The 20,084-nt window shown below is 39.4% G+C and overlaps 1 protein-coding gene across 5 annotated transcripts in view; it reads right to left on the bottom strand.

Moving 5' to 3' along the window:
• bcl9l (bcl9 like) overlaps positions 1-20,084 on the bottom strand; it is a 69,845-nt gene that overhangs the window by 32,781 nt on the left and 16,980 nt on the right. For 4 of the 5 annotated variants that reach the window (XM_066684842.1, XM_066684841.1, XM_066684844.1 and 1 more), the window contains one exon: positions 1,062-1,131. The gene's annotated coding sequence lies outside the window, so the exon portion shown is untranslated. Of the gene's footprint in view, positions 1-1,057; positions 1,132-20,084 lie in introns of all 5 variants that reach the window. The other variant, XM_066684845.1, reaches the window with a different exon arrangement.

Genomic DNA, 20,084 nt, shown 5'->3' with positions numbered 1-20,084 from the left:
ACATGGCTCAAAAAAAGACTGACAATCTCCCTACAACATTCTTTCCTCAATTTGTACCTTGAAACCAGTGAGGACATCTCTTGCCCTGACTGCTGTTGTCTGCCTGTAATTATAATCATACAGTGGATAAGATGCAAGAGCCTCACATAGGGCCCTCCATACTCCCTTCCTACCTAAAGCCACCTCAACACTAAGGTTGCTGGGGCAGATTATGACCCAAACAGCATCCAGATATCCTTAACAACTACGGTTACTCATAGAGCCCAGCACATGAGTACTCAAACCACTCACAGCATCACTAGCTCTTCACAGGGGTCATCAGCTAGGCAACTCCCCTCGTCTGCGTTTTGATGATTTAAGCCCACAACACCTCCAAAAGGCTCAACAGTGAAGGCCCAGACCCACCGCCCTCCAAGCAAGATTTACAGTCCTACCTTACCTTTTACCATCAACAACCGTAAATCCACAATGGCCTCCCTGGTGACTAAGGCTGTACTTGTCCCTACTGGCACCGTTAATGCATGCTCAGTGCCACCAGTTTTGCTCCTCCATTGTTGCTTTGCCGCGATGCCAGTGTTGGCTAAGGCGAATCATCTATGCACATGTGTACAGGCAAAACCAAAACATAAAATCTGTCTTGTATAAATATGGATCCCATCTAGGACCATATATGAATGTGATTCAAATCTGATTTAACAAATTTGGATTTGACATGTCCACGCAGCCCTGAAAAGGTCAGATCCAAGTTGCATTAAGGCAAAGACATGATTATAGCCAGTAATTTGTCTAATATTTTAAATAAATTCAATTTATGCACCAAAACGTGTTATTTAACTTAGGGTGTCCAAAACTTTTGCATTGCAAACGTTTGTCCAAACTTATGGTCCACAGTGACAAAAACAATTTAATCATAATTTTAGATATGTGCTATATTTCCCTGCCTTATCAGCACTTTGAATTAAAGACTCACTGAATGAAAGACTCACTGACTGATTCTGCCAGTTCACTGAACATCAACCAACTGAGGTTAACATATGAGTATGAGAAGTTCACTTACTCACCTCACTGTGATGACAACCTCAGACACTGGGGTATTCCCGCATGCGTTCTCCTCACCGCACACACACTGATCTGTAACACACACATACACAGACACACACATAAACAGGAAATTATTAAATTATTAGAAGAAAGAATTAAAGGTCAAGTTGATGCAAAAAAATACCCTTCTCAGCGACAGCCATAGTGGGATGTAGATAAAAATTGATAAACATTTATATATATAAAAAAGAAAGAGACTGAGAAAAGGGGAAGGGGCGAGTGTTTAGCCCTTTAAGGGATAAAGGAAAAAAAAGGGAAGCGAGCTTTGAATGGGGCGGAGTCTACTGTCTAGAAGTGAGTTTCCCTTATGTCAAGCCCCTCCCACAGCTAACAGTTTGAGAACCGCAAAATTACCACACATTCCTCAGCACTATCTAAGGTCTCTCTCTCTCTATTTTAAAACTGATTATAAAATAGCAGAATACAGCATATTATATATGGAAATATTACCCATTTTAAAAACCTTAAACATGTTATATTTTAAGAGCAGTGTGTCCAGTCAGCATGAAGAAAAAAAGAGTTTGGGCCATCAAATAAACTAACCACATTCCAAGAGTTAATACGGACTCAGGAGAGCCAACTGACACACACACACACACACACAGTCCCATTGGCCCTGGCAGCTGTGGTGAATGCAGACAGAGTGAAGAGTGGTGGTGGTGGTGGTGGTGTGTGTCAGAGCCGGCAGTGCTGACGCAGGATTAAGTTTCTGTGCTGTGAATGGAGAAAGCACAGCTCAGGACACTGTTCCCATTCCAGTAACACCACTCTTGTAGTGCTGAGACAACACATAATACAGTGACCACCTGCTTGCGTCCATAACCTGCACACCTCTGCTGCACCTCCGACCCCATGCAAAAGGTCCTACCAACCTCTTGCTTTTATTAATAATAAAATAATTATAGTAGTTGATTAATCATCATGGAAATTGCTTGATTACCAGGGTAAACAATTGTGAAATAACTACGTCAGATACACACCCATTGTGTGTGTATGAGTGAGTGAGAGAAAGAGAAGAGAGAGAGAAAGAGAGAGAGAGAATATACTTTTGATAGACTGTGCCTCAGAGCCTGTGAAATAGGTGTAAGGGATTGTCATGCAGGCTTTTGCGAAGACAAGCATTCAGTACATTTCTGTCTCTCTGTGTGCAGGTCTCAACAAGATTATCTCCACACCTGTTGCACAAGGAGCACACGTACGGACACACACTAATACACACGTACACACTAGCCGAAAACACCTCAATACAATGCTCACATTCACACACATAAGCTGAAGATTTTGGCCCATTACAGTTGGCTTTTTAAGAGAATGAAACACTCACCACACACACACACCTTCCAGTAAAAAACAAAGACCTCTGGTGACGCTAACAGGGTCCCACACAGATTTCCATCTGAGTGCCATTTTAGGGTGATGACCTCAAAAACACCTCCACCCATAGCATGCAAACCACCATTTCTCTCACTCCCTCTCCTTCCCTCACACACACACCTCTGCATCAGTCTCCCAGCTACTGTTTCACTCACACACCCTTATTTCAGGTTCATCTCACTCTAAACGCTCCACTCTTTCTCGATTCTCTTTATCGATTGTGTGGTGGTTTTTTTAATATGTGTGGAACCTTTGTTGGGACAGATGTGTTTAATTTTTAGTTAATGTTTATAATAATCCATTACATGCTTGCACCATTGCTATTAATGCAGCTCTTATTTCATTGTGATTTTTGTCTAGGAACAAATAGACATTCTTGAAAAAACTGAAAAAACAGAAAATAGCAGCACCTCTGTGAGAATAACAAGAATAATTGTCATTGGTTAGGACTTCAGGAGCTGGCGTGAAGGCCTAAAGCATCATTTTAAGCACTTATAAACATGGATTCTGAAAGTGGAATCATTCCAATCATTCATTGCCTGCAACTGTATATCCAGTTCTGGGTCACGCTGGGTCCGGGGCCCACCCAGAATCACGAGCTGCAAGGCATCAACACAGCATGGAGGAGGTGCCAGCCCCTCACACCCCTCACAGGGTGAAAGTTGAATCAATCATATATTAGTTTCCTCAAGATGGAAAAGTCATAGATACATCACTGGTTATAAATGAAATGCCATATCATGGTCAGCTTTTAGAAATGAATAATAATGGAAGCAAAGTTCTTTACTGAACTGTTCCCTGTAAAATTACTACAAGGTTAAATATAACACTTCAAATTAGTGTGTTCAATCTACAACAGCCAAAATATTTAATGTGAATTGCATTCGTTGGAATGCTAATACATTACTAAACCTGAAATCATTAGGACTTTGAGCCATGGTGTGGTGCCCAGTCTCACCTCCCTGTCCTGATTTTACTCCTGAAGTTCTCTTGAAACCAGGGGAGGTGAAATCAGGATTGGGAGGTGTGAAATGGGCACCACATTGGAGCTCTTGAAGCATGAGGTGCAAGCTAATGGACTGTAACAGAGGCTGATTCTCTTGTAAACACATCCTCGTTTTATTTTTGACAACAAACAAGCCATTGCGTGCAGTAAACCACCTTAATCCACCTTAAATTGATGCAGTGCTTCATCCCACCTTAAATGGTGCTATAACTATTTTTGTGGTTTTCCGAGCACAAATCAGAACAGGTTTGAATATGTAAAGAAACCTGCCAAGAACAAACAAGAAACACAACATCATCATCATCATCATCATCAAACATTAACCTCCTGGCTTTGTCAATATTCATATTTTTAAACTAACTTTAAAATTGAGTGCAAGGAACTGACAGCAGTGCCCTGTAATGGATGACATATGCTATATTTTGAAAAATGTTTTTAAAATAATATCATTGTTATTGTAACATTTAAAATTGTGATACACTGATATTGAATTATTGCGATACATTAGTACTGAATTATTGTGCAGCCCCTGTTTAAACTGTGTTTTGATTTAAGAGTCACTGTACACCAGTCTTCTTCATCTTCCATTCTTCATGCTGCTCCCTCTTATTCAATCTATATATTTCCTTCTGTCACGCTCTCAGGGGAGAGCTGTCACCTTGCCTGTGATGGTGAGCAGGGCAATAATTAGCCATTAACTAACACACACAGACACACACACACACACACACACACAGTATGCTTTGTTCCTCACTACAGCCTTCATCACTCATTAACTCTTGGAGGAAACAGATCCTGTCTTGCTTTTTGGAACCTTATTGACCACTGGACACTTTATCTGACACTGTTTATCCGCATCATGTGGTCTCTCACCACACACAAGTTGGGAGGTGGGCTTGCGTGTTCAAGCAGAGCTGATCAAATTCAGACCTCATTTGTTAATTAACAATATTAATGACCCTCCCATAAATGAAAGGTTTACATGCCACTGGCAAAAATCCCAATCAGAACAACAAGACTTAGCATTGATGTAAATAATAACAAATTAACAAAAAAACAGGAAAAGAACTATACATACATTGATCCATTCTAACACTGATATTGTACACACATACTAAATCAATATAATTTGGAATTACTAACAAAACAAAACAATTAAAATGCATACAACCATTTATCAGCGCTCTAAAAGCTTGTCCAGCCTTGTAACCAGCAATGGAAATAAACACTGGTGGTTGGAGCATGGATAGTATTATTATAGTGCTGGGCGATATAAGCCCAAATCAACATCACGATTAATTTAACATTTTACCATGATTACGATTAATGAATAATTGTTTTAATTGACGGCGTGTAAGTTGCTTCCATGTGGCAGATAGTGGCAGAATCATGTGACTAAAGCTTGGTAGTGTGGTTTTAAAGCATGGTTTTTAAAAAATGTATATGTTTGGAATATATCATTTTAATTCAAAATTTAAACATACTCCTGCTCTTTTGTATTTTTATTGTAGCATAACTGTTGCATAGTGTAAAAAATGACAACAAAAATAAACACAGAAATAACTAAAATTGAAAATGGCAAACAAGAACCATTTATTTGTCAATGCATTTGTTCCATCAATGACAAAGCCCTGCGAAAGCATGTGAATCAATGTGTTCTATTCTTCGGAATTATATTGTATCTAAAAGTATGTGTGAGTTTAGGTTTTGACATTTTAAAGATGGTGATTTTGATTTTAGTGATGGTGAATGTAATGCATTGATTGTTTTGTTTAGTTTTTTTATTAAATGACAAAACTATTTTATTAAAAATATATTTAATATACTCTAAATGTTGAATTTTGAATTACAATTATATGCTACACAAAGTCTTTAAACCATATTTGTACAGCTAAAATATTAACAATTCAACACACTGACAATATCAATGACCTAATTATTTTATTAATTATTTATTTGGTAAATTAATTATGTTAACATTTTTGCTAATGATAAACATAAAAAAACAACTCGTTTGAGCATTTCTCACACCTCCCTAGAGTCAGATTTTTGTGAAATAAACATATTTTTTATTCTTTTAATTCATAAAATCGTAAATCGTAAGAATATTGTGTGCAAATTGTATTGTTATAACCCTAATAATGCTATGTCATGTATTCTCCTCTACTAAATACTTGATTCTCTCCATAGCCTCTGTCGTCCTGAAGAAGTATGCACATCACTGCAAATAATACGCAAAACAACTGCGTACAACTGCGAGTGTGTAAAATCAGATCATGCCATAATGAGAAAAGCAGTTGCCAATGTTCCCTCTGGTTTTTCTAATCCAAGCTCAGGTTCCAGTTAGAGTTCTCACTACATGTGAGCACATGCAGCCTGCAAATGAGTGAATGAGATGAGAAGCACCTGATTTGTGTCTACCTTATGAAACACTAGGGTTGTGCTGATTACAACATGAGTGCTGTGACCTAAAATGTGCCCTATTCACTATACAGTGCACTATTTTGGGGTTCCGGCATTTTTTAGTAGTGGGCAATTTTCAGTGAACTCAAACAATCCCACAATGCACTGCACAGAGTAGCGTACAACCAATGTACACTAACAGATATCAGATTACCCATTATCCACTGCGTTGTTTGGTAAAAACACACTGAAGATTTTCTTCAAATGACTGAAATGTCATCTCTGTCGCCAATCAGTGCTCTGCAAATTTTAGCCCTACTCAGTTTGCTTTGTACCACAAGCAAGCAAGTACTAAAAAATTACCTGGTTCCTCATACCAGGTACCAAATCTGACTAATGCAAAAGCAAAAATGTGAGTAGAGCAAAGTTAAGTAACCATACAGTGGAAAAGCACCATGGGTAAAACTGTGGTTTTGTTTAAGCACTAGGTGTTGATCAATCAGCTTGGCAGATAAGGTTTTGCTAAGAGAGCTGTCCAAAGGTATTACAGGTTTAAATATTGACTGAAAGACTCACAACAAAACAGCAGCATGCAAAGAAAATGGTTTGCTTGAAATGCTAACACTTGTAAAGCTGGGGGAAATCAGAACAATCAAAGCAGTAGTAATCAGTTAAAATGGACTATTTATGAAGTCAATGTTTCTATAATAAATACTGCTATATAACCGGGCTCTGAGCATTTGTGATTGGGACCCTATTATTATTATTAGGATTGTTATTATTATAATACAGTTCTTTTTCTGTCTTAAAATTAATCACCCAAACTGTAAAGCCAAGAGACTTTGCCAACAAGTAGTAGTCTCTCCCACTACTCAAGCCCAAAACAAACAAATAAAAATGCCTGATTGGTCCCAAGGGTTGCTACAGCTAAGGTAAATGTTTTTTTTCTTCCATATCTTTTACTCTGTGAGACATATAGATTAGTTTTTCTTTGATTCATTGAGCCTGACATACAGAAAATGTACTTAGAACTGATGCAAAACCTACTTTTGCGACCTAGTCTCTGGATTTTCATGCACTTCTCGTGATTATTTGATACTGCAATACATGCTAATTTAATTTAATACATAATTTTTTTTTTAATTCTGAACAACATTGCAGATTTAAGTTTATTTAAAAAGATTTACACCTATTTTTGAAAACTGATAGTGCCATATAAAAAAGAGGTGAACCAATACTATGGTTTTTAAGCTTCACAATACATTCATTCATTCATTGTTTGTAACTGCTTATACAGTTCGATTTCATGGTGGGTCTGGAGCCTACCCGGAATCATTGGGCACAAGGCAGGAACAAACCTTGGATGTGGGGGCCAGTCTTTCCCAGGGATACACACACTCACACATTCAGCTTGACAATACACTTACAGTCCTATATATATATCTTTTATCATTATATACTACTTGATTTCTAACATATTGCCTTTTGTAACACTGATACTGTAGAACGCAATATACTGATGAACGCTGTAATTGATCCCTTTTTTTTTTCCACCAGGTGCTTTGTGATCTTCACCAACAATAGAATGCAGAGGAGTGTATATCTTGGTGAATCGATCCATGCAATCCAACAAAAGTCAATTAAATTGGTGAAAATGTAGCATCTTCAAGCAGGTCACATTCCAGTTCATCAGTGCAAGCATACTTCAGTTGCAATGTGTATCAATTATTGGATTAATATTTTGTTACACATTACTGACACATTACACCACCCCAGTGTGCAGCATAATCCTTTTGGATATCAAACAGAAGCCATCCAGAGGTTCTGTAAATCTCTATAAAAGAGTCATTCAGCCTTCTCTTATTTCTGTGGAGTGCCGTACACTATACATTCCCCATAGTAGGATCCCCTCGGCTATCATGAGTTCCAGTGACATCTGGATTTAGTCCTGTGCTGAACTGAAGAGATCCAGTTCAATGAGCTTGTGAACACTGTGTGGGAAGGTAGAGGAGAGGTAAATCCTGCCTTGTGGCACCGCTGTGGTTATTTGATTCTCTACATGAAAATAACTGACTTAGATTTCAAACACACTGCACCAGTCTCAAGTAAGGAGTAAATCCCAAGCAAGGAACGTCCTTATCTAGGTTGTCTACTGTTAGGAGAGCAGAGATACAATCTTCAGGTCATGCTTTATTGTCATATGTAAATGTCTCATTATAGAATTTTCAGTTTTCGACATTAGGATTTTTTTGGGAGGTGCTTTTAAAGAACCTATACAGCTTCAAAATCATTGGGATGTTTCACTGACTTGTAACTGAGAGAATAAAGTCTCTGTAGTTGCTAACTCACCCTCAGCAGACATTGAACTATGTTACTTTTGGAGAAGTGTAGGAAAACACTCTCCTACCCCTGCATGATTTCAGGACAGTGCTGTAAAAGTGAATTACACTGTGGGAGCAAAAACATCATATTTTACCTAGTTTCCTGCTCCTTTAAATATATTTCATGCTGACACTGAAAACGTACACTGTTGACACTAAATAAATGAAGGTAGATCTTTGTGCATTCTTTGAAAATGGTTCTTGCTAGAGGTTTTGAAACCAGTTCCTTGTGGTTTTCACAGCATGTGTAAGTGAAGGTAGCTGTGGCAATAACCATGTCTCCCTGGTAAGGAGGTGGCATACCTAGAACTAGTCGATTATTCTGTAATGAATAACGATGGACACTATTGTCCTGCAATCCAACAGAAAACAGAAAGGCAGGACACTTATGTAGTACATAGTATATACTGTATAATATTTGTGTGCAGCACACGATTGGGACGCAGCCTAAGTCTCTTTTAGTTTTTCTTCCTATCCTCAACTCTATCTCTTTATACCTATCAGTGCCTCCTTGCTTGATGTTTCTCATCAAGAGCGCACCGACAGGCAATCAGAGCGTAGTCGAGTGAGGAGAAACTGGTGGGTGTAGCCCTGCTTCAGTCCACAGAGCTCGAGGTTTGACTCGGAGCTCTGCCTTCTTGGTCAAAGTCTTGTGCCACATACCCCAATGGTCTGGGCAGCTTGGGGCCAGAGGCATGGTTGCAATATGCCCCCCTCTTCGCTTTCTTTCCCCAGTGGTACATAAATAAAAAAAAACTGTATTAAAAGACAGAAACCACAATATGAGTTTACTGTTAAAGAAACACTGTGTAAGATTTGGTATTTTTGATCCTGGGCTCCCCCACAGTTACAGCACTATCCTGAAATCAAGGGGATGGGGTTTTCTACCCTCCTCCAAAAGTTACATCGTGCAGTTTCTACAATGCTGAGCCCAAGGTAGCAATGGCAGAGACACTGTTCTCCCTATAACAGGTCAGTGAAGCATCCATAATCATATTGAAGCTGTAATTTTAAGGTAAAAATAATGCCTAGTGTCTCCTTAACAGAAACGGACATGAGTCCTCAACAAGTACATTTTATATATGTCTAATATTTAGTGCTTTCACTTTACATTTAAAACATCTTTCAATCCATCAATAAATAAATAAATCCTACATAATGGCTTCTGTCAGCTACACATCCTTTCCTACCCTCTGAGCACCATGTGATTTCAAAATGGTGATGCCACCATGGAATCTCTGAAATATCTTCTTGGGAAAAAAACACACACTTTAACATTTTAGGTGTATTGTCTGAATATCAAATAAATGAATGGGAATCTCTTACTATTTTACAGTACTGTACACACTACTGTAAACTCTATATACTGTCTAGTATTGAGGTTCCAGAGCGATTCTCACCTATATACACATGGAGTTGTGTATTTATAGTGGGCTAAGGTGTATTTATAACACCGGTGTCCCTAAGGAGAGCAGAGTGAGGGGAAAATTCATTGCTGCCACACACACACACACAAAGACAGAGCAGCACTGTGGAACCATACAGGAGCAATACTGAGACGAACATGTGTGACAGAAATTAACAGAGTTCAGCACTCACAACACACACACACACACACACGACATATACACAGTCAAGGCTTTATGACACTGGCCTCCACTTAACAAACTGCATTTGTGTGTGGCGCCAGTGGATATGTGGAGTGGTGAATGGAGGGAGAGAGATAGAGGGAGAAAGGAAGGGAAAGAGAGAAGGAATGTACACAAGCTGATGCTCAATCTCACTCTCTTTTGCCTTTCTCCCTCTCTCTCTCTCTTTTTCTCTCTCTCTATCAGGCTGTATGGCCTGACTCTGTCTGGCAGGCAAGGCTGTTTGTTTCCAAAACAACATGCTCTTTGACTTTTGCAACTTAACCTTGTCAGCGTTGCCTGGCTGCTGGCTGATTTAATTGAGTTGAAGTAGCAGTAAAAAGTAGAGATTGTTTGCCAGTTGAAAGGAAAATCTTTATTGATTGGAGTTTTTTTTGAGGGGGAGAGTGGGCAACACTTGATTTGTTCAGGCAGCCATTACTGGCCCAAGTCATCTCTATATGATTAGTGTTAGTAAATTAAGTACATAATACCCTGTTCCAGAAAAATTGGGACATAAATGTAAATAAAAATATAATGTAATTATATTTTAACTCAAAACCAATTATATTTTATATTTTAACTGAAAATGCTACAAATACAACATTTCATATTTGCTTGCTTTAAATGTGATGCCAACATCACAAAAAACAAAAAAAGGATGAATTTGCTCAGGTTTACTACTGTTTTGCATCAGCTCTTTTTTTAACATCACTCAGTACATGTGTCCAGAAAAAAAAGTTTTTTTTGTCTGGATGATTGCATGTTGCTCCAAAACCTTTAAATATATCATTCAGCATTAAAGGTGTTTTAACAGATGTGTAAATTACACATATCACATGTTCTCTGGGTCCTGGTTATATATGGAGTTTTAACTTGCATTTGTGAATGCAGAGAAGAGATGTGTCCACAAACAGTGGGTTTGTGAAGTGTTTCTGAGCTTATGCAGTGATTTCCACTACAGAAGTCTGTGTTTTTAATGCAGTGCCTGTTGAGGGACTGAAGATCACAGCCAGATAATATGGGGTTGTCAATTGCATTTTTACAATTTATTATTATTATTATTATTATTTTAATTCCAAAATTGTTCCGGGCATTAAATTCAAATTGAGCATATATATAAAACAAAATAAAATAAATATTTGACATTTTTGTTTTTGCACTGTTTAGAATTTAATAATGGGTTTATATGATTTGCACATCATTGCGCATATTTTATCTATATTTTGGCACATTTTACTATATTTTTGGATATGGGGTATAAACAGTGTAAACAAGAGCAACAGATTACTGCAATTAAAATTAGGTTACACTTATGTAATTCATATTCACAAGCAGGCTCTGACACAGGTTTACACTCACTAACACGCTTGTTTGTTTTGAATACATTGTGAGGACACAAGGTCACAGATTCACTACATGGCCTAAAGCCAAGGGCCAACGAGATGTATACAGCCCTCAACATTGGGATGAGTTGCTGTGTTCTTTGTGGACTTACAGAGCAAGTATACACTGTATGTGTGTAACTTTGTTTATATAAAATAAAGCTGTGTGAACTGTGAATACTGGTAGACATAAATGTCAAAACATTCACTTGTAGGCCTTGGTTGACGCTGCTGTCACATACAAATTCTGTTAATCTGACACAGTAAGCCTTTAGCGCAGCTCCTGAAGGCCTTAGCATTGGGGGAGTTTGCTGAGCTGTATATACCTACCCTACATAACACAGAATTAAATATTATGGACAAGTTTAGGTTGGATATTTCAACAGTTAAACCCATGTGTATATGTTTTATTCTACACAATGTTTGTACTGCAGGTAGTGTTGCTGTCACAAAGCTCCTGGACCTCAGGGTCCTGGTTTCAGTCCTATGCCTGTAATCCAGAAATGTTCAGGAGTTTACTCAGAGGATCTGCATGTGTGAATGCGACCACCCCTCAACATTCATCCCCGATATTACCGGGGACTCTATCATGGTAATGCCCTAGTAAAGATTCAGTGTAAATCCAGAGTCAGCACAAGAGATAACAGAGAGCGAGGTGTTCCAGAGTTTCTCTTGCATGCACTGTACAAGTGCTGCTCCACGCCTAAACTATGTGATTTATTTCCCGCTGCGAGTGCACACCTGAAGTATAAAATGTATTGCATGAGTGAACGACCTCTCTGGGACACCTCTGGACCAATAATCCAGAGTTTCTCTTGAAATTTTCCAGAGCTCATATGTGGAAGAGTCTCTGGCTTCTGATGACGGTCTGGGGTTTAGTGTGTTCTCCCTGTGTCTGTGTGGGTTTCCTCTGGGTTTGAGTGATTCCTCCCAGAGTCCAACCTTTTGATGACCTTTATATTGTACATTCCCTAGTTGTAAATATTGTGGAACATGTCACAACACAGTACACACTCATACGAGTCCACATGTATGCATACTCCCAGCCTGTCTCACTGTTTAACACAGCAGATCAAAGGTCTGTGCTGTTGTACTTGAGCCTTTGCTAAGTATCACCTGACAGGTTGCCCTTTGGCCTGCTGCTGCAAGGGTGGGGGTAGGGGTGGGGGAGTGAAAGGTAAACAAAGTGAGCCTGATAGACATGCTGAGACACTCTAATCATTCACCTGCTACCGGTGCTTAAAAGCACATTGGCACATCCGGGCCAGCGCCATATGACCCTCCCTGAGGACACATGTTTCCAGGCTCTGCTGAAGAGTGCCACTTTCTAACAGCCCAGCTCTCAGCCTCGGTTTTTCCTGACCAACTGTCTGTCTGGAGACTGAGAAAGGGTTTTATAAGGACAGTAAGAATAAAAGTCTTGGGTGTGAAATGTCAGTATGTCACGAGATTTATCAATTAAACACTGTTATTTTATTTATATTCTATATGTATATATTAAAAAAAGCATACACAAAGTTGTCCTAAAGTTATCATTCATTATTTCTAATTAGAAAACGTATGATATGTTTATGATATGCCCAACTACACAACCTGTGTAACTGACATAGAAAAGCACTGTCTAATAGAATAGGATGCTCTGGAGTAGCTCAATTTGGGCCCAAGTACACCAAGAGTATGACAATACGGGCATAAATCTACATTTACTGATACAGTTTTGATATCATTGAGCATCTCAACATACATTACATGGATAAATGTTTGCAAAGACTTGTTTGTCCAAATTTCTTCTAAAATGAAAAGTTTACACTAAATGTCTGAACACCTCTGTGACGATTTGATTACATTAAGGCATTAAACATTCGGTTCCTAAGAAACTGAATGGGGTTGCATAATGCCAGAGAACACAGTATCACTACTCTGCAGACCAATGTCTTGAGGCTGTCTGTCCCTCTAGCTTATGCCCAGCAAAGGGCATGAAACTTTAGGCCAATACAAAGTGTCTACAAACTTTTGGACACACTGTCATTCTGAGGCACATACAACATAACAACTTGTGGTTAGAGCACTGGAACAGCTTTTAGAAAGCTTTTTGTTACAAAGGAAATTTTACTTATAACCCCTGGGAACCTAAAACTGAGGAACCTAATCCCTTTCTTTCTAATTAAATGAATCTGGTTCCTAAGGGCCAATGTAAGGCCAATGTAAATGTACAAATTATGTCCTAAGTCTAAGAAATGTCTGCTGTATTTTACCACAACTGCTCTCCTCTCAATGTAGAACAGTTGTACCTAAAATGGGTAAAGCTTACATACCATTTACCCTGACCAAACTGAATGCAAATATGGCTCTGCCCTCTTTTCGTGTCTGAGCAATCTCTTTTCTGAACCCAGTTGTACAGAGTCTCATACGAGCCTGACACTGAGTAAAAGCGGCACTCATTCTGAGTCTCACACAGAGTAAACCCGGAGTTTGTTCCAAGCTTAACGTAAACCTAGCCCTCGTTTTGAGCCACATGTTGAGTAAAACCTGCACTCGTTCTGAGTCTCACACAGAATAAATAAAATCCGCATCTCCATAAAGCTTGTAAGCAGAGGGAAGCATGAAGTGATATAACATTTCCTGGTAGATGGCTGTGCTGACTTTGGACTTGATACAACACACTGGACCAACACCAGCAGATGACTTGGCTCTCCAAACCATCACTGATTTTGGAAACTTCACACTAGACTCAAGCAGCTTGGATTGTGTGCCTCTCCACTCTTCCTCCAGACTCTGGGACCTTGATTTCAAAATAAAATGCAAAATTTACTTTCACCTGAAAACAAGACTTTGGACACTGAGCAACAGTCCAGTCCTTTACCTCCTTGGTCCCGATGAGATGCTTCTGGTGTTGTCTCTGGGTTGTGAGCGGCTTGACACAAAGAATGCGACAGTTGTGGCCCATGTCCTGGATACGTCCGTGTGTGGTGGCTCTTGAAGCACTGTCTCCAGCAGCAGTCCATTCCTTGTGAATCTCCCCCAAATTTTTGAATGGCATTTTCTTGAGAATCCTTTCAAGGCTGTGGTTCTCGCTGTTACGTGTGCACCATTTTCTACCACATGTTTTCCTACCACTCAACTTTCCATTAATATGCTTGGATACAGCAGGAGTGTGTCATTGACTACCTTCTGGACATCTGTCAAGTCAGCAGTCTTGCCCATGATTGTGTAGCCTACTGAAGGGACCATTTTAAAGGCTTAGAAAAACTTAGCAGGTGTTTTGTGTTGCTTATTATCATTTTCTATAAAGATAATGACTTTTTTTTTTAAATAGATCACTCTGTTTGTAATAAATCTACAGGGGTTGGACAATGAAACTGAAACACCTGGTTTTAGACCACAATAATTTATTAGTATGGTGTAGGGCCTCCTTTTGCAGCCAATACAGCGTCAATTCATCTTGGGAATGACATGTACAAGTCCTGCACAGTGGTCAGGGGGATTTTAAGCCATTCTTCTTGCAGGATAGTGGCCAGGTCACTAGGTGATGCTGGTGGAGGAAAACGTTTCCTGACTCGCTCCTCCAAAACACCCCAAAGTGGCACAATAATATTTAGATCTGGTGACTGTGCAGGCCATGGGAGATGTTCAACTTCACTTTCATGTTCATCAAACCAATCTTTCACCAGTCTTGCTGTGTGTATTGGTGCATTGTCGTCCTGATACACGGCACTGCCTTCAAGATACATTGTTTGAACCATTGGATGCACATGGTCCTCCAGAATGTTTCGGTAGACCTTGGCAGTGACACGCCCATCTAGCACAAGTATTGGGCCAAGGGAATGCCATGATATGGCAGCCTAAACCATCACTGATCCACCCCCATGCTTCATTCTGGGCATGTAACAGTCTGGGTGGTATGCTTCTTTGGGGCTTCTCCACACCGTAACTCTCTTGGATGTGGGGAAAACAGTAAAATGTGGACTCATCAGAGAACAATACATGTTTCACATTGTCTACAGCCCAAGATTTGCACTCCTTGCACCATTGAAACCGATGTTTGGCATTGGCATGAGTGACCAAAGGTTTGGCTATAGCAGCCCGGCCGTGTATATTGACCCCGTGGAGCTCCTGACGGACAGTTCTGGTGGAAACAGGAGAGTTGAGGTGCACATTTAATTCTGCCGTGGTTTTATTTTTTTGGATACAATCTGGGTCAGCACCCGAACATCCCTTTCAGACAGCTTCCTCTTGCGTCCACAGTTAATCCTTTTGGATGCGTTTCGTCCTTCTTGGTGGTATGCTGACCTGGTGGTATTACCCTGGATACCGTGGCTCTTGATACATCACAAAGACTTGCTGTCTTGGTCACAGATGCGCCAGCAAGACGTGCACGAACAATTTGTCCTCTTTTGAACTCTGGTATATCACCCATAATGATGTGTGCATTGCAATATTTCGAGCAAAACTGTGCTCTTACCCTCTGCTAATTGAACCTTCACACCCTGCTCTTACTGGTGCAATGTGCAATTAATGAAGATTGGCCACCAGGCTGCTCCAATTTAGCCATGAAACCTCCCACACTAAAATGACAGTTTCAGTTTCATTGTCCAACCCCTGTATATATGAATTTCACTTTTTAAATTGAATTACTGGAATAAATTAACTTTTTGATAAAAATCAAATTTTTAAAGATGAACCTGTGTATAAAATAATCAGTTAAATATTAACATAATTAATACTGACAGCTCAGGCTAGGGTTTTACGCAAGGCAGATACTGACTAACACTCCTGTGTTGCTGAGTACAGACTGAAAAGGGGTGGGGTAAAAATGAGAGAGAGAAGAAGAAGAAGAAGAAGAAGAAGAAGAAGAAGAACTTGGACGTTCACACGGGATTCTTGTCTTGTTTGAACATGAACCTGCAGCACAGAAACTCTCACAGATCAGCTGAAGTTGACAGAGTAGTACACACACACACACACACTTTATAACTGACTAGTATAAAACTCACACAAACTCTCACACACACTGACTCACTAAAACTCTTCACTACTTTACTTCTCACTTTTCTTACACTGTTTCTCTCGCTCTCTCCTACTGTGAAGACTCCCTCACTCATCTCCTACATAAAACATCAACATGATGCCTCCTCTCTATGTCTCACTGTCTATACCTTTCTTTACCTGTCTCCGTATCTGTCCTGTTCACTCTTTGGTTCTCACTCTTACATAAAACATTGGCATCAAACTCCACCAAGCAACGGTGTCCTGAATAGTCCAACTTCAACAGCTTGAAATATCTGACTGAAGCTGACAGCACCCCACTGTTCATGTCAGGCTTGGACATCGTTTCCCAAATATTTGTTGAGCTTGGGTCAGACTTCAACTTCAGCTTTTTCACAGACCATCTTTAAAGTGACCCTATAATAAAAATGACATCTGTACCTTTCATGCGATCTTAGATGGTGGATACTACGTGCAGGCCCTATCTTTAGAAGTGGACTGGAGCTAACGGAAGGATACGTACCTTCAGGGGTACCACAAAAGTGACATTTTTTCTGAGAGTGTATTAAATGTTTTAGGACAAACCAATTGTCCTTCAGAAATCATAGGTTTCTATTCATAATTCCCTCCCATTACTGCAGTAACACCGTCAGTCCTTCTGGCAACCTGTTACCATAGATGCTGCAGCATCTATGTGAGGTATTACAGGTCAGTGAAGCATCACAATGATATTAAAGCATAATTTTAATAGTAAAACACTACACATGTTCCTTTAAACATATGATGACTAACTTACGCTGATTTTAGGCTGTGACCTAATTTATTCTCTCTCCATTTTATTTTACACTGAAGTCACTTGTTTTTGGAAGCGAGTCCCACTAAGGTGCACCAGTGAACAAAATGTTGTATGTGGAATTTTAACTTATTTAGCATAACTGACAAATAGGCTATCCATTACTTACTTTGTTTATTGATCTGTTGCTAGAAGCAATTTCTCATAAGAACTCTGGAAAAATCAGGAGAATTAGGTCCGGACTTTTTCCAGAGTGGTCCTTTCACCCATGTGACAAACAGTGGGAAATTCTGAGCTAGACATGTTCTCTTAGCTGGAAATATTCCGCATGCTTTTGGCATGGGGCAGCACCTACACAGCATGTACAGATTATACAGCTTGATGTTCCAGTACATTAGTGCCTCTATTTACACATGCACTCACACTGATATCACTCAAACTTTTTACTAGGGGGCTAGCAGCAACAAATCTGGGTAATAGCAAGTACAAATATTATGATATTTGCGTTCATATAGCTCTGGGTAAAGTCCGGAAAATTCTATATGAAAGGGGCTAATGTAATCTAACACTGTAGATAGGGTCATTTAACATGTGTTGTCATTAGGAAAATATTCATTGTCAAACTGGTCAGGTTGGTTCTGGACTGAGTTTAGCCAGGCTTTTATCTGGTTCATGTTCAGACGGAAATTTTAGCCTAATTAAAATCCCAAATTCCAAATTTGCTCTTTCCTTAATCTCTCTTCTGCTCTGTTTGTCTCTTTCTGTCTCCCACTCTCCTCCGATTAGCCCTTAATTTGAGTGTGAAGTAGAACTTGTTTAAACCCTATTCAAACCCATTACTCACGCTGCTGCTAAAATCAGATTGACACTTGACTAGGCATCAATTAAGCATGACTGCTCAATTTAGTAATACACAGCCATCTCGTGCTGGCTTTACGATAGTGGAGAGAAATGGAATTTCACACACTGACGCTGGCTTCATCCTTCTGCCTCTGAAAGCGTGGCACAATGTGTGGAACAAGCTTGCAGTCAGTACAAGGGCCAAAGAAAGCCTAATGTTGGTCAAAGAGATATTAAAGGTCAGTAGGTCACTGGTTGTTGACTGTTAGTGTTGTCAGATGTTCTGTTGGAAATAATCAGCACAACTGTGTGAATAGAACATTAAGCATGTTAGAGGAAACCGAGAAATAAACAGGAACTGCTGACAATACAGAGTCAGTTAAACAAGATTAGTTTTTTTTACTGACCAAACCTAGGCCTTCCGATGTACCTGCTGTAGTTTCAATGCAGAATATGGAAGTCGTGGTTAACCTAATTATCACCATGGGTGTGTTTGTACTTAAAAAAGTGCTTGGGACAAGAATGAAGAGCAGGAGTTGCCTTAAATTTATCTGTCTCTTAAATTTGTATTCTCTTTAATATTCATAGTACCTGCTCTGTGGGGACCATTGAAAAACAGGGTGAAAGGGGACAAACAAGTATGCAGAGCAACAGTTGGATTACAGTCTGTGCTTAATGGACAGTGAGTGTAGAAATACTGTGATATGACAGTGTGGAATATAATATTCCAGCACTCCTACATTGTTTCTCGTTGCTTAAAATAATACTCAAATATAAAATATCAATACTGGGAGTCCTTATGTAGTGTTCATCTGGCCTAACTTTACGTCTGACATCTAAAATGTTAAGCATTCACCTCAGCTCCTGAAGCCCCAAAAATTACGAAAGATAACCAAGATACTAAAAAGAAAAATATAATAAGTGATAAAAAAATGTATGCCCCCCCCACCCCCCACCCCCCAATTGAAATATTGGCACACCTTTCTGTCTGTCTGTCTGTCTACCTCTGTCCAGCTCTGACACTCCACTCCTCAATCAGTGTGTTGCACTCTGCTAGAACTGTTTGTTTCTTGTGGCCTGCTGTCGCGCAAGTGAGAGCACCCTCAAGCAGAACAAAAGGTTACAAGAGGGCAATTGCCTCATGTGCAAGACAGAAGCTGTGGGAACAGCGGGCACTCTGTGTGTGTGTGTATATATGTTAGTGTGTGTGTGTGTGTATATATATATATATATATATATATATATATATATATATATATATATATGACAGAGAGAGAGAGAGAGAGAGAGAGAGAGAGAGAGAGAGAGAGAGAGAGAGAGAGAGACCAAAGGTGAGTGCATCCGTGACTTCTGCTCTTCTGTGTTCTGTGTCTGGCTCTCTTCCAGTCATCGCTGAGTCACTGTTAGCCGTCTTAGTGAGTGTGTGTGTGTGTGTGTGTGTGTAGCTCAGTTCAGTTCCACATTGACAGAGCAGCCATGACCAGCCCCACAGCTTTTACAGTCTTAAGGAGGATCTCTTTTAAGCCTGGTCATGTTGAGACAAAAAGGCGCCAAAACCTTGCACTTGCTCTCACTTCAGATCTGCTTCCATAGAATTCTCTTGGCTTACTGATGCATCAGGGTGGGTTAAAATCAATTAAATCTAAAGGAGCACTGTTAAAAAAAAGCAAGAGTAGAGGTCAACTTTGCCTGTTGCTGGGGATGTGTGTCTGAGATATTTGTGTATCCATAAAGAGTTAATTAACAATTAGACTAATAGTTTAGCCTAACGCTATGTAAATAAATAAATAAATAAATGCTTCATGGGATATTGGATTATGTTTTGAAGTGCCAGCACAGGTACTGCACAATCAGTAGCATATTTATAAATGAACCATTCATAAAAATCATACTAAAAGTAATTGTAAACATCTAAAGGGCTTCATATCAGTGCTGTCAAAATGAACACAATAACACATGCTAATGTGTGCATGAATGTAATGGGTTAATTTTTTATTATTATTTATCTCGACAAATTAAGAAACTCTAATACTTAAATCATCAAAACTACACTGATATATAAAGTTAAAAAGGAGGGTTTCCTCTTCCCAGTTTGTTTTGCATAACACACTACACATTTATCTCCCTCCCAAACATACTAGCATATAAAGTACTAGCATATTAACGTTATAGCTGTGAATATATTTT

This window comes from Hoplias malabaricus, chromosome 11, assembly GCF_029633855.1.
Source record: "Hoplias malabaricus isolate fHopMal1 chromosome 11, fHopMal1.hap1, whole genome shotgun sequence".
Classification (NCBI taxonomy): domain Eukaryota; kingdom Metazoa; phylum Chordata; class Actinopteri; order Characiformes; family Erythrinidae; genus Hoplias; species Hoplias malabaricus.
This window is presented reverse-complemented; position numbering and strand designations above follow the sequence as displayed.